This window comes from Mus caroli, chromosome 1 (assembly GCF_900094665.2).
Source record: "Mus caroli chromosome 1, CAROLI_EIJ_v1.1, whole genome shotgun sequence".
Classification (NCBI taxonomy): Eukaryota; Metazoa; Chordata; class Mammalia; order Rodentia; family Muridae; genus Mus; species Mus caroli.
Window position 1 is genome coordinate 183934181 of NC_034570.1, and position 11575 is coordinate 183945755.

An 11575-nucleotide genomic window follows, 5' to 3' on the forward strand; every position below is an offset into this window, starting at 1 on the left:
AAGTTTCCTTCAGTGAAAGGGGATTTATAGTTCCAACTTTATCAATTGTTTTTTAATTAAAAATGTATTGAGGTTCTTCAGAGTGGAGCTCATAAACTAGCTACGCCAATGCTTGGCACAGACAGCCCAGTGTGTGTATAAATTACATCCAGGGTGACTGAGTCTGGCTGGACAATAGAGTATACTGAGTTACTTTGTCTCTGAGTCAGAACTACAGAAAAATAATGCTTAAAATATTCAAGACATCCATCTCAGGCCCCTAAAAGAACAAATTTTCTTCCTCCCTGGGACTTCTCCTTTAGTGGTTTCAGATACTGACTTTATTTGCCACAAAATGACTTGACTTTAATCACAAAGGCAATACTAGAAACTTGACCAAGGTGCCTTTAGTGACTCGTACTTAGGCCCAAGTTAGGAACCTGGCTGCAATGTCTTCATTCTCTTGATGACCTGAAAAAAGAGCCAAGATGACCATAAATTAATTTGAGTCTTTGAAGGATGTATAGGTTGAGCCCAGTGATATCTATGTTCTTGTCTTTCATCCATCAATTCACTGTCATCAACATCAACAGGATAATCACAGTGCCAGAAGCTAAAGATAGAACTGAGCATGAGGGTTTAGCTCTTAGTAGAAAGGAAGAGTAGGTGTCCAGGCAGAAAACCGAACAAGTATGCATTAAAAAAAACCAAAGACAATTTATGTCAATCTCCTTTTGTTCTCATTTGTAAAATGTAATGAGGAGATGAGAGATGCTTGCCTCTTGTCGGGTACAGAACTGATCTGGTGAGTCTGTATACAGACGGCGCAGCATGGCATAGTAGGAAAGGAGAAGCTGCCTTTCTGTCTCCTGTAGCGGAATGTGGGAAACTGCCAACCTGGAAAGGCCCTCTTTGATGTTAGAGAACATTCTGGGCACTGGGCCCTGGAGCAGATGAGCTCATGCACTGGAAGGTGCTCTATTCTGGAAGTCATTCATGGCTGTGTGGCCCTAAGAAAATTTCTTCTCCTATGCCCCTCTGTCTTTCTCTCTTGCTTCCCAATCTGAAATATCAAAAGCTTAAATCTGTCAAGCTCTAAGTTCTTTACCCAAAGCAAGAGTCTCTGGACCCAAAAGTTTCACTGGTTGCCTACGCATCTAGAGTGGTCCTGTGTAACAGCCTCACTCTGTATTATATGGTATCCTGAAAGTACACCATTTGGACAGAGAGCCTTCAACTTTGAACCTTTGTCCCATAGAAATGTGATCTTAAGGGTATCACAATGTCGAAGTCCTTTTGCAGTTAGAGGATGTAGGCTTACAAAGTAAGAAACTAAAGATCACTGCTCAGACACACAGGAATCAGTAAAATAGGAACTGTGTCACAACTGCCATACCTCTGTTCCATGCTTGATGATTGAGTATATCACTGCTTGTCATAACTGTATAAAGGGGCACAAATAGGTTCCTATAGTAAAAAAAAAATATATATATAGACTTCACTGTCAGGTTCACCCAGTTTCAACCATTGGCTCCAATACAACCTAGGAACATTCACTAGCTAAATTCATCCATCCATCATCCATCCATCCATCCATCCATCCATCCATCCATCTATCCATCCATCTTTAGGTCATGCCCTGAGTTATTCCTGTATTCAACACATGGCTGTCTAGGCACTGGAGCTACAGAAGTTAGTGAAAGCACAGGCACTGATTCTGAGTGAAAATTTCAGTGGAAGAACCACAAGGATTCTCAGTTACATTACAATGAGCTTAGTGCCAAAGTCAAAGCAGCACAAGGCATCATAGGATATCAAAGTTGTTTTTTTTCTCTGCTTAAAAAACAAAACAAAATGTACACAGTATCCTTTCTCTTCACATCCATGAATTTTTTTTTCTTTCCTCATGTGAAAGCAGCCACTCCAACAGGACAGATGGATTAGGACTATACTGATAATCTGGTGATTAATTCATGTAGGGCATTTCTAAATGTCTTTCAACCATCTGTATATCTTCTTTCAATAAATTCCTGTTCATATACTCTGCCCATTGTTTACGTATGTTATTTGCCTTTAGCTACTAAGTTGTTTGTGTTCCTTATTTATATTGAATATTATTAATCCCTTATTGGATAAGCAATTTTCAAATACTTCCTATTGTTCTGCAACATTCTCTATGGTCAGTCAATCTTTGTGCAGAGATGCCTTGCTGCCCTGAGATTCCTTTTATCTGTTTTCTATGTAGAGGTATCTCTATCCCAGGAATTCTTTCTGTCTTCTTTCTGTGTTTTTTTTTCCCCTTTGAATTCTATCCACAATGTCTTCATTAAGATCAAGTACTGCAGAAATATTTTTGTGCACTTTATCCATCAGTTTTAGTTCTTATGTGTAAGGATTTTTTATGAAGATTTTTTTATGATATCAATTTTAGCTTCATCATTTTGTGCATGGATACCCAATTTCTCCATAGTGTTTATTGAAGTAATGACTCTCTGTCCTTTCCTCATTTCCTCATTTCTTGTTTTTGGCAGCATTGTTAAAAATCAGCTGATTGGAATCATTGGTAAAAAGTATAGACTAAACATTTTGGATAATTACATGAAGATTCCTCAAAGACTAAGAATAGAACTGCCATGTATTCCAACAAGTTTATCTGGGTATATCTATTAAGAAACTACACACACACACACACACACACACACACACACACGTGTGTGTGTGTGAAAGAACTACCTATACTCTCATATTCATTCACTCAGCACCATTCAGGTATCCATGCCATCAATGGGTAAAGAATAGAAAATATGGGATATATATTCACATGCGCATATACATAACAGGGTACAATAACATAATATAGCCCTTAAAAAGAAGGCAATTTTGTTATCTGTGACAACACTGTCAGAATTGGAAGACAATGAGCTAAATGAAATAAGCCAAGCATACAAATACAAGACCCATAATATCTTCTTAGTATGTAGAATCTGAAAAAAATTGATCTCATAGAAAACCAAAGGTAAGAAAGTAACATTTTGAATTGGCAAGAGAAGGAGGGCTGGGGAGAGGGAGCATGCTGACAAAAAGCAGACCTGAGAACTGAGTTGGTCACCTGCAGCATGGTGACCACTGTCACAGTTTCAGCCTCTGTTTCTCAAAATTGGCCAAGTACAGGTTTTGATGTTCCTACTGAAAATATAATAAATTGGAGAGTTAATGAATATATTAATGAAAGTAATTATCTTTTCACAAGATCAAATCATTGCACCCATGAAAAGTAATAAGAAAAAACATAACAATGCCAATAAAAAAATCAACTTGAGTATTTCCTTTATTATAATGTGATAAAGTAATGTTATAAATATATTTGAATTCTATTATCCTAGTAATAATAATAGGCCACATAGTTAGCCACACAGACATGACCAACTGGTACAGGTTGTAGTCACTATCCGATTGTATAAGCCCTGAGGTTCTGAGTAGCCACACAGTTTACACAGTTCCTGATGGAGGAACTGGGATTGAAAACCAGTCCTGATGCTATACATATTCTTCACAGTGTCACACGATACTTTCTTCTCTATAAATGGGCTCACATTTTTCTTGTAGAGCATATGTCACAACCCAGGCTATTTGTCCTGAAATGAAATAATAAAAATATGAGGATGCTTACTCCCCCCTGTGTTACCTCCTTGTCCCTAGGAGTTGCTCCTGTTCCTAGTGAGAGAAGTCTTCAGTGAGAAAGGCTTTGCAGGCAGGGCTGCCCCTCTAGGAAGCCCAGTTCACATGCACCACTTATCTGTGGTTTGAAAGACATGGCTTTCCATGGCACTGTGTCTGGAACACTGGATATTCTTGAGCTAGCAGGCTTTGTTCCTTTTCTGATGCATCTAAATGAGAATAGCACACCACATAACTCAGGGCTAGCAACCCAGCAGCCCACCTCTTCTGCTGGTAAGCTGCATTCCTAATGATTTTCTTCAAATAATGCAAACACTATTTTTTCCTGAGAAAATGAAATATGAGAGCTCCATGTTCCACAGATGATGGGGAAGACTCATAAAATATTTTAATCTTTCCTTGTCAGGTTTCAGAAATGCGGACAGCCTTGTCCTCATTTTCTTTATGCCCTGGACTTCTAATTGAGGGAGCTGGCATCAATTATGCATGTGAGTACTGCTGGGGAGGGAGCAAGGATAAATATTTGGGGGTGTCGTTAGCCAGACATCACTTCATCTTTGTGTCACCGTAATTCCCCATATTGTACAGCTTTAGATTGGAACATATGGCACTAAGGTAGGTAATGAGAACAACAATTTTCCGAAACAACATTATAACTTTTCCCTCTTTATGGTCACATTTAGTTACAGTACATGCTGCCATTTAGGCACAGAGCTTTATGAAAGCAAATCTCCAAGAAAAGGGAATTCAGGGCAGAAGCCTTGAACGGTCAATGGCCTGGGGCTAGAGCAACCCGGCAGGTGAGAATTTGGTGGTGTGGATCAGTTGGTTTTATTTCTATAATAATCCCATTTTCACAGGGGCCTGGAAGAGCAGGCTTCCATCAATTAATTGTTCAGTTTCATCTGTGAGTTACCAGCTTTCCCTATCTTCTCAGAGGCCACACTGAAGATGGCCATGGTTGAGACAGACTAAGGTCATAATGCAGTGTCCAAGAGTACTCGTTCAAGTGCATTTGAGCATTTGCAATGTCTACTTGGGAGTACATATGGCATATCCATTCCCCTTTACTACCCACAGCGAGTCTCAGGCAGAGGTTGCTAATGGGATAGGTGAGTTTAACAATGATGCCAGTTCACTTTAGTTACCTCTGTGGAGGAATCTGAAACTATTAACATAGACTCCACAACAGGAGCCACGCTGCTCTGTTCCTATCACTACAGTGGGGCAGTCAACCAGAATCTGAGCAAGGAAAGTCTTTCCCCATGCTGTCAAGACAAATACAGATTTTATTTCAATAAAAATCTAGGTGCAATGCATTCTGGGAAATCATGCTAGCTAGTCAGGAAAGCTTGGTTTTGAAAGAAAAAACAATGGGAGTGGGGCAAAAATTAAGCAAACAAATAACAAAGTGAAAAGGTGCAGCAGAGTGACAAGAAAAGGAAGGGAGGGAAATTTACCAGCTGTTTTAGCTGGGTGACATATTACCTCAATCTGCACAAGACTTAGAGGCAGGAATAATGCAGACAAGCACATGCGGACAAGTTTAGTGATTAGCTACATAGAAGCCTTGGAAAGTTGGCAATCAGAATACTCCAGAATGGGCTGGAAGAATATTTACTGGGATAGAAACCGTCAGTGTGCATTGCAGACAGGCTGAGACAGGAAGACATTTCAGTGTACAGAGTGAGAGACAGGCAGATAGGTATGCCATTGTAGGGAACAACATGGGTGGTGCCCAGAAGGAATAAAGAGTCTCAGAAGTCTAGGGGGCAGCAGCCCATAGTACCCATGCAGCTTTTTAGAGATGAGTGGTGTGCAAGTTGAGGTTTCTCAGGATTATCAAAGAAAATACTAGCATTTAAATCCAAGAACATATAGAGAAATGTCCAAAGTATGCAGTTATTGTCAATGGAGCATCTGATCAGAGAAGTTTAACACTCTCAGCTTCTCATTTTAGAGAGTTCTTAGACACGACAATGGATAGCTCAGTGTTATGGAGTGTTACAGATATAAGGTGTTCAATGTGCACACCCAATCTAGCTGCTCAGAGTCCCATAATAAATGCTACCTGCCAGTCACTGTCATCTGAAAGCATTATAGCTAAGTAAATCCCATTTACCCTTCCCTGAAAATTTCACGTCTCACAAAGACAGAAACTAGGTCTATCTTTTTTTATTATTATTATTTTTTTTAAATAATCATCTCTACCCAGTGCTACTACAGTATCTGGCATGTAGAGAAGATGTGATCAATATTTGTAGAACTTAGTAAATATGAAATGGAAGATTTGGAAGCTGGAGAGATGGATCAGTGGTTGGAGCACTAACTACTCTTTCATAGGACCTGAGCTTAGTTCTAAGCACCCACACAGTGGCTCACACTGGCCTATGTAAGCATTAAATGAGATGGAATTTGTGTCTCATTTAAAAACAAATATTTTAGCTGCAGCCATGCATTACGAAGAAGAGAAGCAGAAGTTCTTTTCCAATGAATAGATCCAGGAAACCCATCACCACAGGAAGCATAGTGCCGAGTGCCCTGTGCAGAGGCAGAAGCCAAAGGAACCAATACAAAGCAATGCAAGGTGTTAGAAGAGGCGAGTGAGGTCAAACAGAGCATGGTATTCTCCTTGTTCTAAAAGTGCCTAGTTTGAATGGAACCAAGCAATGGACAAATGGTCTGGAAGATAGGTTATTATTCTAGCAGGGTGGGCAACAAGAGGCAAAATGGGGGAAGAGAGAGTTCCATTCTTGAAGCCCACTCTTCCTGGGAAGCTGCTGGCACTCAGCTGCTTCTCACTCCACATGTGTTAGGGAGCAATTCAAGCCCTCTGCAGTTCTGTCTTCCCCAACACCACAGCCCCAAATCTGCAGAGAGCAGAGCTTCTTGAGGTACAGCAGATCCAAGGTCCAACTTAGAAGCCTCAGGCCTTCCTCCCTCTGCCCTCCCACATCTCCCCTGGTGAATGGACTACAGAGACTTCTCACTCACAGTCCATTGTCTGAAAGTTTGTGTCATACACGTTATTGATCCTGCCTCCTACTCCCAAACAGAATCTAGATGTTGAAGCACTCCTTTAATCAAAAGTAAATTATGTACAGGCCACGTAGGTCAATTCAGCCAGCCTCGAAAAAAAGGCAATCCATCATTTACTCCTAAATGTCAGTGGTAGCTGGGGGTCGATACAGGCGCCAATGTGTATTATGTTTATTATTTTTCTGTAAATATCAATGCTGAGAAATTGTTGGGGGGAGCACATAGATGCCCTGGAAAATCAGAATATCACCTGGGGTTGTGGTTGGATGGTAGAATCAGAAAACAACTGGGGTACGTGGTAGGATGGTGGAATCCAAAATTAATCCTGGTTATGTGGCAGGATAGTAAGATCTGATCCTAACCAGGGTACATGGTTAAGTGGTTAAGGCTGTCTTCTGTCTTATTTACTGTTCTATTGCCGTGAGGAAACACCATGACCCAAGGTAACTTATAAAGGAAGACATTTAATTGGGGGGTTATGTACAATTTCAGAAGGTAAGTCCATGATCATGGTAGGAAACATGGATAGAGGCTAGAAAGAAGTAGCTGAGAGCTCACATCTGTTCCAAAAGTTGCGGGGAGAGAAAGGGTGAAGTGAAAGAAACTAAGCCTGGCATGAGCTTTGAAACCTCAAAGCGGACATCTAATAACACACCTACTCCAATAAGGTCACACTACTCCATCAAGCCACACCACTTAGTCATTCCCAAATAGTTCTACTAGCTGGAGACCAAGTATTCAAACACATGAGCCTTTGGGGGCCCACTCTCATTCAAACCACCATGCTGTCCTTCAAAAGTCCAGTAAGCATGTGGATATGCAATTCAAGAAGAATTAGTGGTTGAGGGCAGAGAAGTCAATTGTAAGGCCCAAGGCACATGGGTAGATAGCCAAGATGTATGGGTAGATGACCATGGTGCACTGGGTCTAGGCTAGCTTTGGCCACAGTAACAAATGACCCCCAAATCTCTGAAGCTTAAAGAGAGATGTTATATTTGTAATTGTTTAGGTTGAGTGTTTTTGTTTTGTTTGTGTTTTGGGAGAGTTAGGTTGAGAAAAGATTCACTAAGTAGCTCACATTGATCTCAAACTTGTGATCCTGCCTCAACTGGAATTATTGAGTTATACACATACCTAGGTAGCCTAGATAAGACAGACTTCACTTCCTTTCCTGCTTCTTGTCCAATCTGGATCAAGAAGTGGGATGTTTTGTCAGTCATGTGCTTACTTCACTCAAGCTAGCCAAACAGTGGTGATCTTACAGTGGTGAGGAGAAGGAAACCATACACAGTTATCAAGCACTTCTAATTCTCACAGAGCCCCAGGTTTGGGGTGAATTAAAAAGAGCATGTTAATGTAAAGCATAGTGACAGACACATGGCAGAAAGTCACTCAACAGTATCTGCTGGCATCTTCTCATCCCTTTGCCAGCTCTGAAGAGTGGATTTGATCTGAGAGAAGATATGGTGTCACTGTTGGTCAGATGTAGGAGGGTGACTATGTATTGAGTGAGCTTTTAAGATTAGTGTCAAATGTTATAAGTTGAGAGAAGTGAAAACACCCTCCTGAAGGTTGTGAAAATATTTTCTTCAAGTGGCTATAAAGACAGTATATGTCTACAGACTCTCGTGGGATTTTGCAGTTCTGGATAAAAGAGAAATCCTCTGGGCAGTGAAACAGGTGAATCCAAGCTGCCTACTGTAAAAATCTCTAGGTAAAGCTGTGGCTACCTACAATTGAATATACAGAGTCACTGCTGCCTCCTTCCCCAGAAATCTCTTCCTTCTCTTTGCACTTTCATCAACACGGGCAAATTTGTGGGGTTTCTCTTCTGGATGAGGTAACATGAGATCCCACACTGGGGCCATTACTTACACGATCAGAAACCTTGCCTTCTCATTTGTAAAACAGACACATTCAAATCCAGCACCTATTAGGTCTCGTTCAAACCAAGCTTTCAGATTTCTGAAGAAATCCAGCCATGAACAACAATTACTCCCATATGTACAAGCTAATCAGAGGATCTTAGAATTTTTAAACCCATTTGTGCATTTTTGGGTTTTATAGGGTTAATTCTACAAAGGGCTAGAATAAAAAGGGAAAAATAAAAATAGAATGCATGTGAATTATGGGAATTATTTTCATATATTTGAAATAATTAAAAGAGGTGAACTCAACTCAGATTTTGCATTTTGACACCTGGGAAATTCTCTTAAGTCCCTCAGAGGACTCTCCTCCATCTTGGTGAGAAAGAACAAAGGGACAGGTACAAGTTTTCTTGACAGCAATGGTGGTCATTCACACCTAGCTCTAGATCGTGATCAGGGTCCCCATCACTGAGAAGAGTAGTTAACCCAAATTTGTGTTCCATGAATGTCTGTAAAGCAAACACAAGCCTAGTAGAGGGAAAATGATCCCACTCTAGACCCCACTCATAGCCACTTCCAACCTTGCTCCTCTCTAAGTAACTTTCCTTATGTGTGTCTCCATATTTCTCTCTCCTCTGTCAGTCATAGATAAAACACTAATGCAAACATAATCCTAGCACAGGAACCCCCTGAGGCTGTAATAATCTCTTTCCCACCTAGCGTCCAGTCTTAGAGGTCAAGTCCTTACAGGGAACTTCTCAATAGTTGCACAAGAAACTCTGGTCTTCTCAACTCTTGGTTTAAGACAGGACTTGGGGGACTCTTTTACCTGCCTTTTTTGTTGTTGTTGTTGTTAAGAAAAGTAATAATTTATAAAAGGTCACAAAAAGTATATATAGTCCCACTTGTGAGTTCCCAAAAGAAATTACACAATGTTTCCAGAGAGTCTGGCTTTAGGGAAGTTTTAGAAACAGGCACTGTTCACTGCTGTTCAGAGAATATGATAAGTTACATCTATTTTCTTAGTTTCAATTTCTTATTTCTGACTTGGATGAAAATGATAGTAACTCTTTCCAAGACCTCTTTAACACAAAGCTTAGGGTTAGAACCAAGCTCATTAAACAAATCTTTGTCCAGTGCTGTTCATATTGCCACCCCACATATTTTCAGTTTCTGAAAAACTTAACAAAAAAAATTGAAAATCTATTCTTATTTCACTTTCATCCTGCTAATTAAGAAGTATTGTTCATTATTATCATTATTTTAAATAGAATACTAGATAAGACTGGAGAGATGACTCAGAGTTCTTGCTCCTTTTGCAGAGAGTCTGTGTTCATTTCCCAGGACCCACATTTGGCAGCTCATACTGCCTGTAATTCTGGCCACAGACGTGCAATGACTGTCTCCGTGAGAACCTGTATGTATATATCTACACATATATATCATAAACATATGCATATACATATACATCATATACATATACACATACACATATACACCATATGCATATACATCATATACATATATGTATACATATACATCATATGCATATACATCATATACATATATGTATACATATACATCATATGCATATACATACACATCATATACATATACATCATATACATATGCATATACATATATATCCAACACACATTTACATAGCTAAAAATAAATCTTAAAAGTATGACATACTAAACACAAGTTTTCCAGGAGTTTATCTAGATCCTTTCCTCCCACTAATCAATGTTAGAAAAGTGGCAGTTATATTTACTGAGTTAAAACCGAATAGGGAACCTTGAGTTAGAGCAGGAAATAGGTTAAACAGACTTGGCTTCTACCTTGAAATTCTAACAGATCGGGTCCAAAGGCTTTCTAGGATGACAGGACTCTTAGTTATAAGACACATGCATATGTTAGGCACAGCATACCCTCCTTGTTGTTCTCAGTGCTTCTCTTAGGTCACAGATGGACTTTTATCACAGTTGTTCTCTGTGCAAAAAATGTCATCTTCGGGTTCATCTGAGAGTGCAGGAGGTGCAACTGAAGATCAGTGAAATAGAACAAATAAATGGACTGACTGGAAGGTCCTCACGAAAGCCCTCACAGGTAGTTCTCATGCTGTGTATCTGATGACTGCATGTAGCTCTGTGATGCAGATCCTATGAGCATAGGGGATGTGACTACCCAAGATGCCATTGATATGGGAATCTCCCTGCTAGACTTCTTCCCAGACTGAGGGTAGCTCCTTACATGGCTGGCTGAAGCACTGCTGGAGTGCTAAAGAGAGGTTACTGGCTGAGGAATTAGACACCTACACTATTGTGTAATAATTGGTGGCAGTCATTTTTCATCACGCTGCTCTCCTTTTGGGGAATTCAGATAAACAAGTTAGTTGCCTTTTTCCAGATCCCTCATGGGGTACCAGTGCATCTCTGAGCCCTATAATGGAACGAAGAAAATGTCAATATACCAAGATAAGCAAGAAAGGGTGGTGTCCCTCGTTTTTATGTGTATTTCAGAGTACTTCTGATCCTTGAATAGGGCTTCTGTCGCTGTGGAGGAGATGGGACTCCAGGTTTCTTCCATATTGACTACATACCCTTTGAGAAGCTTCCTCTGTAAGTATCCAGATGTTCTGTGGCAGCAAAAGTTTTTCAAGTGACGTGCCATCTAGCGGCCGCCATTGTGAAGTGCAGCCTGCCGCTCAGCTGGCCCGTTGCTAAGGGCAGCAGCTGCTGCAGTTCATCTCCCTGTCTGAGGCAGAGAATCATGGGATGTTTACACTGAGAGCGACCTCCAGAGATTTCCTGTCAAGACATCTGCCTCCAACCAGCACGAACAATATGTCTTATGCTTATAGTTTTTTAAAAAAAAAAAAAAAAAAAAAAACAGTTACAAATAGTACCACATTTTAATTCTCACACCAGCCCCATGAACGTTGATGTAATCATTATTTCCGTTTTAAAGATGAAGCTATGATCACTCATAACTTAAGTTTCTTGAGCACA

At 40.2% G+C, this 11575-nt stretch overlaps 1 long non-coding RNA gene across 4 annotated transcripts; it reads right to left on the bottom strand.

Moving 5' to 3' along the window:
- Nucleotides 1–314: 314 nt before the first annotated feature.
- On the bottom strand, nt 315–11217 carry LOC110301399. 4 transcript variants are annotated; one of them, XR_002378707.1, is made up of 6 exons: nt 11167–11216; nt 10496–10607; nt 3665–3866; nt 3069–3165; nt 1376–1446; nt 315–450 (listed from the first exon to the last, which is right to left on the bottom strand). It is a non-coding gene; the product is annotated as an uncharacterized LOC110301399 (long non-coding RNA). The 4 variants fall into 4 exon arrangements; XR_002378709.1 differs by lacking the exon at nt 10496–10607 and having other exon boundaries at nt 11167–11217; XR_002378711.1 differs by lacking the exon at nt 10496–10607 and having other exon boundaries at nt 11038–11187.
- Between the last annotated feature and the right edge of the window lie 358 nt (nt 11218–11575).